Below are 13,767 nucleotides of genomic sequence, written 5' to 3' on the forward strand. Positions count from 1 at the left end.
TCACAGAGCCAGCCTAAGTGCCACACGTCATTACCACAGAGAAGGCCACAGAGGAACACAAAAGAGGCCTGTCAGTGAGTTATGGTCCTCAGAGGAATAGGGGAAATGCCTCATGACAAAGGGAGAAATCTGCCATGGCTGCTTCTGCCTCTCATCCAAGGCTTGGTTTCTTTCTCTTGCCCTCTCGATCTTTCATTCTCTCGCTCTCTGTCTTTCTCTCTGCCTCCGTCATCCCCTTAATGTGTCTGTCTGTCTCTCCGTCTCAGACTCTCTACTGTCTCAGACTCTCTACTGTCTCAGACTCTCTACTGTCTCGCTCTCTGTCTTTCTCTCTGGACCCAATGCCTCCGTCATCCCCTTAATCTGTCTGTCTCTCCGTCTCAGACTCTCTACTGTCTCAGACGCTCTACTGTCTCGCTCTCTGTCTTTCTCTCTGGACCCAATGCCTCCATCATCCCCTTAATCTGTCTGTCTCTCGCTCTGTCTGTCTCTCCGTCTCAGACTCTCTACTGTCTCACTCTCTGTCTTTCTCTCTGGACCCAATGCCTCCATCATCCCCTTAATCTGTCTGTCTCTCCGTCTGACTCTATACTGTCTCGCTCTCGTGCTTTCTCTCTCACTATCAGAGAACTCATTCCAACAGATTTGGGCAGTTATGGCAGGTAGGCTTGAAGATTTACTGGTGCTTCACGTCAAGAAAAGAAAACACAAAATATCACTCTTCCATCTCTAGCCCAGGCCGTGTCAACAGTTAAATTCCAGCTCATGAGCAATGAAGCCACTTCATTGATTAAATGCGGGAAGTTAAGACCAATAAATAACCTTTATAGATCACTACTAAGTGCATTTTTTAAATGGCCAGTGGCCTGGAGATATGAGCTCTGCTGCAGTGAACTGACTGACTCCCCTGCATCAAGTCCTTATGAAAGGCAACTGCAGAGTCGTGGCCAAATAACTTCTTCAAATCCAGTCAATTCAGTGATATCCATGGAATTCAGATGAGAAAATCGCCACTGGAAGTGGGGCATTTTGTCAGGTTGAACACTATATCCAGTCCATTCCTGAGTTGACTTAAGTTGACCCCCAACTCTGATATGTAGCCTCTCATGCTGTCTCGTCTGTCTGCAGCAGACATACAGTAAGCAATATGTTTGGAACATCAACTCAGAATAAAATTGCGGTCTCAAATCACAATACATATAGAATCGTGAGAAACACAATACATATCGGCACCTAAGCATCGTGATAATCTCACATCGTGAGGTCCCTGGCAATTCCCAGTCCTAGTAAACAGATACAAAATGTCACCCTACATGCACTAATGGCAAAATGGTTTTATTAAGAAAGGACACTGTGACCCATCCCAGGCCCTGGCCAATTAGGCTTGAGGGAACGCCACGTTTGTACCATATCTGGAGGGGTCTTTTGTCTGTTCCTTCACCATTGACTTTCATGAGGGTTTACCGGGAAGTATTTGGCTCATATTTGGCTTCCCCCATCTGCTGTGGCGTACACAATGAAGCGCTTGTTTGTCGCGGCCTGTGTCCTCTCTCTGGCCGTTGTGTCTTCTTCCTGAAGCCACAGATGTTCCCAGTGTCATCCCATTGAAGCGCCTCCGGACAGACTGGCTCGTCTGTGTGTCAGTGTATGTGTGCGTGCGTTGATAGCAAAGCACTAGTGGACTGACTCCATGGGAACTCCACAGCCGGCTTTACACTGTACAATAATTACACTGATAATGTAATCATTGCGGTAATGTAGACGTTCAGTCATTCAACAAGTAATTGGGGATAATACATGCCATTCAGCGTATTGAACTAGGCTGATGATTAAAAATGGTGCCTATCTTTCCCATTCATTGAGGCTTGATACGTGCTTCCAGTTTTCAGAATAAGATGTGTGCTTGCGAGCAGTTGCCGTGTCGTGGTCATCAAGTCTGCAGTATTATGTTTATCAGGTAGAAAAAGCTTCATTTCTGAGACAAAATATCTACCTTCCTCGATCTCCAGTAAGAGCGACAACCTCATCAAAGAACACAATGGAGGGGGTGGCAGCTCTGACCTGGTATCGACATATGCGAGGTATTAATTTACAGTAATTGCATATACATTAGAGTGTAGCATATTAAAGCAATTTCCTCTCAGCAGAAGTAGTACTTATGTTCCTAGTGTAATGGGTATATGATAAGACAATGAAAGTTGGCCTGGTACTCACCTCTCTGACAGCCCTCTCAGACTCCACTACATATTTACTCAGTGACTCTTCACCCTGAAAGACCGAGAGGGAAGTTGGTTCTCCTGTCCAGTGATTCATTATAGGACCAGGTGATTTCCGTACGAGGACCCTAGTTATACAGTAGGCTATAACTATTCATTCACATCATTATAACACTAGTAATACACGCTCAATAACATTTAACCTAGATAACCACAAGCTAACTAGACCACTATTTAATATCGGACAGGAACACACCTCAATGAACAAACCACTGAGAACTTTTTGACAACCCGCCAAGAAATCTCTCAGAGATGAAAGGGATCGTTATTTAAGAGGAAGAGGGGAAGAGAGGGAAAAATGATCATTAAGAAGGAAGGCAGAGAGGACAAAGGAGGTAGGGTAAGTAAGGTTGATGGGGCCACTCTGCACTCTCCCTCCCTCCGAGGCGGATAAACATCCACTCAGCCCGTCAGGACGCACTTCCTCCCCTGCAATCCCCCCTCTTCAACACCTCTGGGCTGGCAGGGAGACGACACCTTTTGTCTCCTCAGAACACGACAACGTTGTGGAGACTGACTCATTAATCTGTTGATTTCTCTAACCAGCTACTCACTGGGAGGGTTATATTCTATGTAGGTACATTTCTATTTGGCTAGAGTAGCAGTCATATTGGCGTGTGAAAATATTTTGATAGAGTGTTAGAGTTTTACTATACACGACGCAAGTAGTATGCATCTAAAAGTATAGTGAAGCAAGGGTAATGTGTCGGAGGCATAGCTAACACACTGGGGGAAAATAATATGAATTTGTCATTGAAAAAGTATTAGCCAACTTCTTACTACTTTATTTTGCTTAACTATCAAGTGTAACATAATATGAACAATTTGGGTTGGACGTTATTCACAAATAGCATCTATGAGAAAAACCTTTAAGAGAATTTTACACTGTAAGCACTCTTTAAAAGGTAAGTCTTTCTTTGTTATATTACAGCCTATCCACTATCTTTTACCACTGACCCAATCTAATCAGGCTGGCTGACAGTTTCTGCCCCATCTATCCCGGCAACCACTTCCAAAAGAATCGGCAATTAACAATCAGTGAAGTGATCAATCAATCTCCATCAAGGGGCCTGGACAGAGCAGGGCGAGGGGTGTAGGGGATAGTTGTGAATTGGGGTGGAGGGAGAGAAGGGAGAAGACGGGATGGGGTGATGAATGAAAAGGACAAACATGGGGTCGGAGGGGTCAAGTGAGAAGGCCTGTAGGTCTGCCACCAAGGAAGCCAAAGATTGAGGTCCTTGAGATAATCAGGGGCACATCCCTGTTTTTTAACTGGGGTGAAGCCAAGACAATGGCTGCTGGTGGTAAATCACTGGCCATAGCTAAGTACAGTATGTTTTGGAAAAAGGAAAGAAGCCGTACTAGTTTTACTATCTATAGTTGTAGAATCTCCCTAATTGTGGAAACGTCAAAGGTCCATGCCATGTCAGCCATAACAAAAGAAACTGTGCTTGAAGGCAATGCACACAATGCAACTGCAAAACTGATGCATTACAAAAGTATGCATTATAGGGGTGGGATTTAGGGAACCCTGTAGGTGTAGAAAAGACTAAAAAGGACTCTTCCCTGCCTGTAAATTGGCCACCTGGTGGAGATAACAGGCAGCAATCAAACGTTGAATGATCATCACCTTAAAGGCAAGGAAGTTGTGGTCGTTCTCGTTGGCCAGAACTTTGGTGATCATGAAGCAGCCTGGAGTCCATAGAGGAGTACTCCTTTTGGGGGCTGCATGCCCATGCAGGTGAAGGCCTCGGGGTGCCTGAGAGGCCACTCCACCCCCTGCTTAAGTTTCGGCTTCACCTGCTCCATGCCTCCCACATCGGACCAGGGCACCTGCAAGGGAAACAGACAAACCATTCGGACACAGCTGGAAACAGCGAAGAACACAGAGGTTTCATACACAAAGAGACGTCCCCAATGGGCTGTAAAGGGTGGCAGTTTTAACGGAGCATGGTGTCCAGCAGTGTTATGAAAGCTTCTTTAGAAACCGATTCAAGAAAACTAACACCTTTTCCATGATCAACGTTTTTCAATTAAAAAATAACATCCTTACCGTGGGGCAAGGAAGTTGTAGGTGCAGTTTGCCCAGTGTTCATTTCTCTCTACAGCTGTAATAAATCAATTAGCCAATCAAATAAATCACTGAAATACTGTTTGTATTTTTGCTCTGTGCAAATGATTTGGAATAATAGGCATACAGTACAAGAAAATGAAAATGTAGTATACGTCAGGAAAAGTATTGGGCCCGATCTGGGCTGAGGGTGAACCAGCAGACATTGAACAGAGCCAGCAGCTGTCCCCGTTGACAGATGACGGGCCGAGGCGTACGACTACAGGAGATAAAACAGATAAGGAAAGCAGGGGTTGGCCAGAGCAATAAGTCCCCCCACCTCTTCATCAGCATTACTTTTCCTCTGTCAACCCCCCCCCCCCCCTCCGTTCCTCCCTTCCTCTGTGGTAACACATCCCAGGCAACCGGCGCCGTCTCCCGGGAACGGAGCACCTAATGGAAACCTGGCATCCGGCCACATACTGTAAATACCACATGCTGAACAATTTATGGGGAGAGAGAGGAGAGAGAGATGATAAAGATGGTGAGGGAGATGGGAAGAGAGAGCATGGGCGAGAGCATGGAAGGAGAGAGAGAGAGCGAGAGAGACAGCCTCCTCCTGCCAGAGTCTATGGGGTGTAAATCAAATCAGGCAGCTTCAGGTGCCAGGCTAGCAGCAGATGTGCACAGTAAAGATTTATACATATTTTCTCCCCCTCCGCCCTATTTTGTTTTGTTTCAGTTCAGGTTTTCTGCAGACAAAAGAACATAGCTCTGGCGTAACAAAAAGGCACCATTAATTCCAAGGTGCTTTTGTCACGAATATGGCGGATGTGGAATTAGAGGGCACCGTTTGAGTCACACCTTGCTGTGTTGATTTCATTCCCCCTGCCTCTTTTTCTCTCTCCGAGACCCAGTTATTATCTTTTACTGTTGTTGTCTGAAGTTTACAAGGAGCTTCTCAGGGTCTGGGCTTTGATGGGGTTGCTGGGGAGGTGGGAGAGAAGGAGGGTGGGAGAGAAGGAGGTGGGAGAAATGGAGGTGGGAGAGAAGGAGGTGGGAGAGAAGGAGGTGGGAGAGAAGGAGGTGGGAGAGAAGGAGGGTGGGAGAGAAGGAGGGTGGGAGAGAAGGAGGGTGGGAGAGAAGGAGGTGGGAGAGAAGGAGGTGGGAGAGAAGGAGGTGGGAGGAGGAGTTGCGGTGGGTACTTCTCCCGACAAGAACTTGGAGGAGAGAAAGATGAGGAAGAAGAACAACGGAACGTCTCTCTCGACCAGATCAAAAAATTAAAAGTTCCGGTCGTCCTGAGAGAGAGGCGTGCTCTGCTCTTGCTTTCGCCTCACCCGGGATCCACTGGAAGTTTCTTACATAAATGGATTAGAAACAAATGTTTGCACTCATGTGGATATAATCAAGTCCAAGCTCTGTGGCAGACCCTTCAGCTGCAGTGCACTGGGGGAAGGAAAAAACTAAAGTCCCTATTTTGTTTCCAGGAACTGGCCGCAAGAACTGAACGTCTCGGGGTGAGCTCAGTGCAGAGGAGCATTAGGAGGAAGGAGGAGAAGGGCCTTTTTTTCTCTCTCACTCTCTGGCAGGAACCGACATCGACCCGATCTGCTTTCAATTAGTACTGGAGATGATGATAGCCTCTTCCTGTCCGTTATGTCTTGCACATGCAAAGTCCAAAACATCATGGATGGCTGTCCCCCCACCTCCCCAGAGTGTGTGATTCATCTCCGTTTCAGGGAGGGCAGCAGTATGGCCTGTGGGTCATTTCCATCCGACGCTTCCTCGGTTTAAACCCCGCACGTCAACAAAAGTCATTGGGGATCTGAAAGCATCTTGTCTAATGCACAAATTACTTAATGCCTCACTGTACTATTGGTATAATACATTGACTGGTAGTCCAATGAGTAATTAAGCAATGTTCGCTGAGAGATGGTGCGGGGCGGCAGGGTATCCTAGAGCGTTGGACTAGCAACCGAAAGGTTGCAAGATCGAATCCCTTAGCTGACAAGGTACAAATCTGTCGTTCTGCCCCTGAACAAGGCAGTTAACCCACTGTTCCTAGGACGTCATTGATAATAAGAATTTGTTCTTATTCTTAACTGACTTGCCTAGTTAAATAAAGGTTAAAAAAATGATATCTTTCGATACCTGAGGAAGTTTGTTGACGTTTCTGAACATGAGACTAGAAGACACTTTCGGTTGTGCCGGTGACATCAGCAGAGTTGTTGTTCCATATTTGTGTCACTCTATAAATCAAACGGCGGTTAAAAGGACATTTTAATGCCGACCTTCAAAAGACTAAATGGGTTTCTAAACTAAAAAGGAAACCAAAGGGCCATAATCCAGACATACCTTGGGGACATCGATGGCGACCTGCCTCATGGCACCTGGTTTGACCTCCGACATGGCCCACTGAAGGTCCCGTCCCTGTCCCCATTAATTGTAGGTCCGATGGCTGGGAGCCACTGCCGAGAGCACTCCTCAATGCATTCAGCCCTGTAAAAAGACCAGAATGATATCAACATATTTGTTGATATACCAAGGTTTCCAAATCTCTAGGTTTGGGGTGGTATAAAGAGAATAGTGCATGGTGGGTAATAAGAGACAATTCTGATAAAGAACATGATTTTGTTAGAGATGGACATTTTGCAAGTCTAACATGTTGTGATGATGTGTACAGTTACTCAGAGGAAAGATGCCCTAAGCTGCAGGAAGTCATGTTTGGAACATTGATAGTTATGGCCTGAGGGGAACATCAAGACTGTTGTTCAGCATTGCCACCTTTCTCATTGCCACCTTTCTCTACGTCAACAATAGGCTAAGCCTCCCTTTCCTCCTTTTCCCAACGACAAGCCTTTCAGTGACAGACAGTTTCCCACATAAGTCCTTGGCAGCCGCTCCACGTCTCCAAACACACACTTACGTTCACACAGTAGAACTTTCACCTCACACGCTCCGACATGTCGTGATGACGAATCCCTGACGAACGCCTAATCTCTAAATGAACGCTATTCTCCTCCACTCTTTCAATTCAACAGGGCACATTGGACACGCATAGCCAAGAAGAAAAGCTGCAGAGGAACTTTAATTGACGCTTTATGTTTGAGATTAACTCTCTCTTGACTCGAGGCAACTCCGTTACCTGCCGAGTAGAAGAAAAGGACACAAAAGGACAACCGTACAAATAAATTCATCTGTGCATCAATATCAGCGCAGGATGTTGAGTTCGTGTTGGGCATTGCAGAGTAGGGTCACAAAACGATGAACCACAGATAGAGTTGGCCCTTGTACAGTCAGCATTCCGAGGGGCCAGGGTGATGATTGCTTATGAATAGGCCACATTGGCACTGGCGACGAAGATAGGGAGCAGGCTAGAAGGAGGAAGGGAGCGAGAATAGGGCTTGACAATCACCTAGGCTACATTAGTGTCATTGACAGGTCAGGATTAGAACAGGGAGAATGCCTGTGGGATTTGAATTCAGGATTGGCTTTTCTTTAAGATTTCAGGAAATCTCTAAGATCCTCACAGTGCGTGTTTAACACAAAGGAGAAAGGGTTCTTCCTGAGGGTTGTGGGTAATTTGTCTTAAACGGTCTATGTTTAAGACTAGACTAGATAAACATGTCACGAGTCCAGCCAATATGAGATAAGTGAAATGATGTGCAAGGATCAAGGGCAAAGCACATTCTGAATAAGGCTGGTGGAACTCTTTGTGCAATAGATAGTTTTTACAAATATGAATGTGAAAATGCTTAATGAAAAGCTGCTGCTTGGAGTAAATCAGCCTGACTTTTAAAGAACCCTACCCCATAACATTGCAGAAAAACCTGCACTCAACTAGAGTAGCCTCCACTCATAACCATTTGTTGTATAGATTCCGAGACATACAGGTAGGATAGCAGGCATTTGATGAACAAATTACATGGTGGCTGAAGGCATGATTGCAACTGATGCACTGAACCCCAAAAGTTTTTTTCAGCACTCTACCCATCACCACCCTTCTCCTCCTTCCCGCCCAGTCCAAGCTCCGGTTAAGATGGCCCTAGCTCCAACTCAGCCTGGAGGCTGGGGCGAGGGACTGGGGTGGACTGGGGGCCAGGGCAGACGAGAGAGGACTTACGATCAGACAAGGCTACATCCTGTTTATATTTTCCAGGATGCGAGGACTGAAAAAAGGGACGGAGGAAAAAAGAAATACACAATTAATGCGGAGAGAGAGAGAGCGACAAAGAGAGGGGGTATGGGAGAGGAGCCAGCCAAGGTCAGTGTGTTCCAGGTCCCGGGCCCTGGCCTTGCTGCGTACAGTCTCCTCTCCCCTGAGTCCCCCCACATCACATCAACTTAGCCTGACCTGGCCCTGCCCGATGACATGGACGTCTCTTCTCTTCTCCGTTAAAAGCTCCAGGAATCTTCGACTAGCAGCACAAAAACATCTGCCTCAGCCTGGGACCATGCACAGGGTAGAAAGGAGGGGAGGAAATCACATTTTCTGGGGAGAGGGGGGAATGTGGGCTACCACATCTGCTACCCAGCCGACTCTTCCCCCGTAACTCCCCTCATCGTCTTCTCCACTGCTCAGCCTCCACATCAGGGATAGAGGGATGGTCAAAGGGTAATGGAGGTTAGGCCTTGGTTCATCAGGCCACATCTATTTGCCTCTGAAAAAGAAGCTCACTTCACAGTGGGGTGACCACGAAAGCATTCGCACCCTCTCACCTTACTGTTCACTGTCAGGTGTGTTAAAGTGTGTAGTACAAAAAACAAACAGTTTTGTCTGTGGTGCTTCAACACAAACTTGTCGACAGTATGAGATAGAGAGGTCTGCACACATAAGGCTCAATCTTCCTGGATTGACAAACGTTTCGCCCAGCTAATGATATTTCTCTCACCAAATCGCTGGACACAACATGCTACAGTGGTTGAGGAATAACCTACTAAACAAATACACCTAAGGAAAGACAAAAACATCCCTAGCAAATGCCTAGTTAGCAAGTATATTCATGAGCCTGATTAATGAGGTACCCAGCCTAGAATCTGGATAGCCAAAAGGCTAAATAAATGTAATTCAACAATGTGCCTCAAGCATTTTTCGCTTCAGGGATTCTATCCTCTGGCTAGGCTCGACCCCAGCACACATTTGGCTTAGTTAGGAAAACATACGATGCCCTGTTAGGAGTGAAAAAATAAGCAACACAACAGAGTTTAATTTGAACCTTGTGGACACTTTTTTCCCCACTTGTTCTTTGCTGAATGCTTCAAATTCACCAGCAATCTGTGGGGAAATGAGAATGGGGGCCCCTCCACTTCCAAGAATGCGCATTTGCAATAAATGCAACTGGACCCAAAATAGGTATGGGACGGCAATTACTTTTTATCATTGCTAATATTGGCTTGGGGAGGAAGAGCAGACAAGGTGAACATGAGGGCTGTGGCCTGGTAAGAAGAAGGGATGTTCGCAATTATCTGGCCCCAAAACACGCCCTCCCCGACTCAAGGCCTTTTATTAAGAGTCAACTCCAGCAGCCCTGGTCTCACCCTGGCCCTGAGCATAAAAATAAAAACCTTGAGTAAAAACAACATTATCCTCCGATAGAATGTGAGCCAAGTCCACAAGGTAAATATATCGAAGACATTGGTGCATTCTAATACAACTAACACCATTCAAAAATGACTACCGTGGATGAATTTGGGCAGTTGAAGCCTACCATTTTCAGACAGGCAGAGGAAACTGACAGAAGTCTAGTAGAGGTGAAGTTAGGTTCCCCCTGCTGACCTCAAGGGCGTCTTATAGACCATATTTGTCTTGATAGGATAACAACAACAACAGTAAGTCATTTATGTAACTAGAGATGTAAGTGTCCATCTGTACTCCTACAACACGTTCCACACTTCCTTTAGACAGGAAAACACCCTCCAGAAGTAGCCTACTTAACACCACTCCCCCATCCCCAGGCACTTGTCGGCAGAGCTGTGTGTGTCTCAAGCGACATTGTCCTCAAATGAATTGTGAAATACTTTTGGCATTACACCATCAAAAAACAGGAACATTTTCATTACTCCGAGGGGCTTCCGGAACACTCTTTGCACCTGTATTTACAATACCCGACATCTGTTCCAACTCTGAAAAACTGCAATAACATGTGCTCTTAAAACACTGAGACAGAGAGTTAGACAGACAAAGAGAGATAGACAGTGAGAGCAAGATAGACAGAGAGACAGCGAGAACGAGAGACAGAGGTTATATTGTTTATTTCATTTTTGTGTATTATCTACTTCACTTGCTATGGAAATGTTAACATATATTTCCCATGCCAATAAAGCCCTTAAATTGGAGAGAGTGTGAGAGATCGACAGAGAGAGAAAGATTCTCTCTCTATGTCTATGTCTGTCTGTCAGGGACAGAGAGAGAGAGAGAGAGAGAGAGAGAGGGAGAAAAAGATAGAGAAATAGAGAGACAAAGAAATAGACAGAGAGGGAAAGCTAGACAGAGAGAAAGACAGAAAGAGAGAGATGGACAGAGAAAGAGAGAAAGATGGAAAGAGAAAGCTAGACAGAGAGAGAGAGAGAAAGCTAGAGAGAGAGAGAAAGCTAGAGAGAGAGAGAAAGCTAGAGAGAGAGAGCGAGAGAAAGATGGACAGAGAGAGAGAGATGGACAGGGAGAAAGAAAGATGGACAGAGAGAAATACGGACAGAGAGAGAAATATGGACAGAGAAAGAGAGAGAGAGATGGACAGAGAAAGGGAGAGAGAGAAAGATGGTCAGAGAGAGAGAAAGAAACAGCGAGAAAGAGAAAGCTAGACAGAAAGATGGACAGAGAGAGAGGGACAGAGAGAGAGGGACAGAGAGAGAGAGGGGCAGAGAGAAAGCTAGAGAGAGTGAGAGATGGACAGAGAGAGAAAGATGGACAGAGAGAGCGAGAGGGACAGAGAGAGCGAGAGGGACAGAGAGAGAGAGAAAGATGGACAGAGAGAGAGAAAGATGGACAGAAAGAGAGAAAGATGGACAGAGAAAGCTAGAGAGAGAGCGCGAGATGGACACAGAGAGAGAAAGCTAGAGAGAGAGATGGACACAGAGAGAGAAAGCTAGAGAGAGAGAGAGAGAGAGAGATGGACAGAGAGATGGACAGAGAGAAAAACTGACTGCAAGAGAGAGAGAAAGACGGACAGCGAGAGAGAGAGAGAGAGACGGACAGCGAAAGAGAGAGAGAGAGACGGACAGCGAGAGAGAGAAAGAGAGACGGACAGCGAGAGAGAGAGAGACGGACAGCGAGAGAGAGAGAGAGACGGACAGCGAGAGAGAGAGAGAAAGACAGCGAGAGAGACACGGACAGAGAGAGAGAAAGACGGACAGCGAGAGAGAGAGCGAAAGGCGGAGAGCGAGAGAGTAAGACGGACAGCGCGAGAGAGAGAGGGACAGAGAGAGGGAGACAGAGAGAGGGAGACAGAGAGAGGGAAACAGAGAGAGGGAGACAGAGAGAGGGAGACAGAGAGAGGGAGACAGAGAGAGAGGGATGGACAGAGAGAGAAAGATGGACAGAGAGAGAAAGATGGACAGATAGCGAGAGAGAGAGAGATGGACAGCGAGAGAGAGAGGGAAAGACGGACAGTGAGAGAGAGAGAGAGAGGAAGACTGACAGCGCGAGAGAGAGAGAAAGATGGAAAGCGCACGAGAGAGAGACGGAAAGCGAGAGAGAGAGAGAGCGAGAGAGAGCGAGAGATAGATGGACAGAGAGAGAGAGAGAAAGATGGACAGAGAGAGAGAGACGGACAGAGAAAGCTAGAGAGAGACGGACAGAGAGAGAGTGATAGACAGACAGAGAAAGCTAGAGAGAGAGAGAGAGAGAGAGAGAGAGAGAGAGAGAGAGAGAGAGAGAGAGATGGACACAGCGAGAGAAACTAGAGAGAGAGAGAGAGAGAGAGAGAGAGATGACACAGCGAGAGAAACTAGAGAGAGAGAGAGAGAGAGAGATGGACACAGAGAGAGAAACTAGAGAGAGAGATGGACAGACAGACGGACAGCGAGAGAGAGAGAGAAAGACTGACAGCGCGAGAGAGAGAGAGAGAGAGAAAGATGGAAAGCGCGCGCGAGAGAGACGGAAAGCGCGCGCGAGAGAGAGAGAGAGAGAGAGAGAGAGAGCGAGAGATAGATGGACAGAGAGATGGACAGAGAGAGAGAGAAAGATGGACAGAGAGAGAGAGACGGACAGAGAGAGAGAGAGACGGACAGAGAGAGAGTGATAGACGGACAGAGAAAGCTAGAGAGAGACGGACAGAGAAAGCTAGAGAGAGGCGGACAGAGAGAGATGGACAGAGACGGACAGCGAGAGAGAGAGAGAAAGATGGACAGCGAGAGAGAGAGAGACAGAGAGAGAGAGATGGACAGAGAGCGAAAGATGGACAGAGAGTGAGAGGGACAGAGAGAGCGAGAGAAAGATGGACAGAAAGAGAGAGAGAGAGAGATGGACACAGAGAGAGAAACTAGAGAGAGAGAGAGATGGACACAGAGAGAGAAACTAGAGAGAGAGAGAGATGGACACAGAGAGAGAAACTAGAGAGAGAGAGAGATGGACACAGAGAGAGAAACTAGAGAGAGAGAGATGGACACAGAGAGAGAAACTAGAGAGAGAGAGATGGACACAGAGAGAGAGTGAGAGATGGACAGAGAGAGCGAGAGAGAGAGACAGAAAGAGAGAGAGAAAGAGAGAAAGATGGACAGAAAGAGAGAGAGAGACAGAGAGAGAGGGACAGACAGGGACAGAGAGAGTGATAGACGGACAGAGAGAGTGAGAGATGGACAGAGAGAGCGAGAGAGAGAGACAGAAAGAGAGAGAGAAAGAGAGAAAGATGGACAGAAAGAGAGAGATGGACAGAGAGAGAGAGAGAGAGAGTGAGAGATGGACAGAGAGAGAGAGAGAGATGGACAGAGAGAGAGAGAGAGATGGACAGAGAGAGAGAGAGAGATGGACAGAGAGAGAGAGATGGACAGAGCGAGAGAGATGGACAGAGAGAGAGATGGACAGAGAAAGAGAGAGAGTGAGAGATGGACAGAGAGAGAGAGTGAGAGAGATGGACAGAGAGAGAGCAAGTGAGAGATGGACAGAGAGAGAGAGCAAGTGAGAGATGGACAGAGAGAGAGCGAGTGAGAGATGGACAGAGAATGAGAGGTGGACAGAGAGAGAGAGAGAGTGAGAGGTGGACAGAGAGAGAGAGTGAGAGATGGACAAGAGAGAGAGAGAGAGAGATGGACAGAGAGAGAGAGAGATGGACAGAGAGAGAGAGTGAGAGGTGGACAGAGAGAGAGAGAGAGTGAGAGATGGACAGAGAGAGAGTGAGAGATGGACAGAGAGAGAGAGTGAGAGATGGACAGAGAGAGAGTGAGAGATGGACAGAGAGAGAGTGAGAGATGGACAGAGAGAGAGAGTGAGAGATGGACAGA

The 13,767-nt window shown here is 46.8% G+C and overlaps 1 long non-coding RNA gene across 1 annotated transcript; it reads right to left on the minus strand.

The window, feature by feature from the left end:
• Positions 1 to 292: 292 nt before the first annotated feature.
• Positions 293 to 9,449, minus strand: LOC109870479 (uncharacterized). Its single transcript, XR_002252159.2, has 4 exons — positions 6,685 to 9,449; positions 3,907 to 4,109; positions 2,215 to 2,268; positions 293 to 2,061 (listed from the first exon to the last, which is right to left on the minus strand). It is a non-coding gene; the product is annotated as an uncharacterized LOC109870479 (long non-coding RNA).
• Positions 9,450 to 13,767: the final 4,318 nt, after the last annotated feature.

The sequence above is a fragment of the Oncorhynchus kisutch genome, linkage group LG19 (assembly GCF_002021735.2).
Source record: "Oncorhynchus kisutch isolate 150728-3 linkage group LG19, Okis_V2, whole genome shotgun sequence".
In the NCBI taxonomy this organism is placed as follows: domain Eukaryota; kingdom Metazoa; phylum Chordata; class Actinopteri; order Salmoniformes; family Salmonidae; genus Oncorhynchus; species Oncorhynchus kisutch.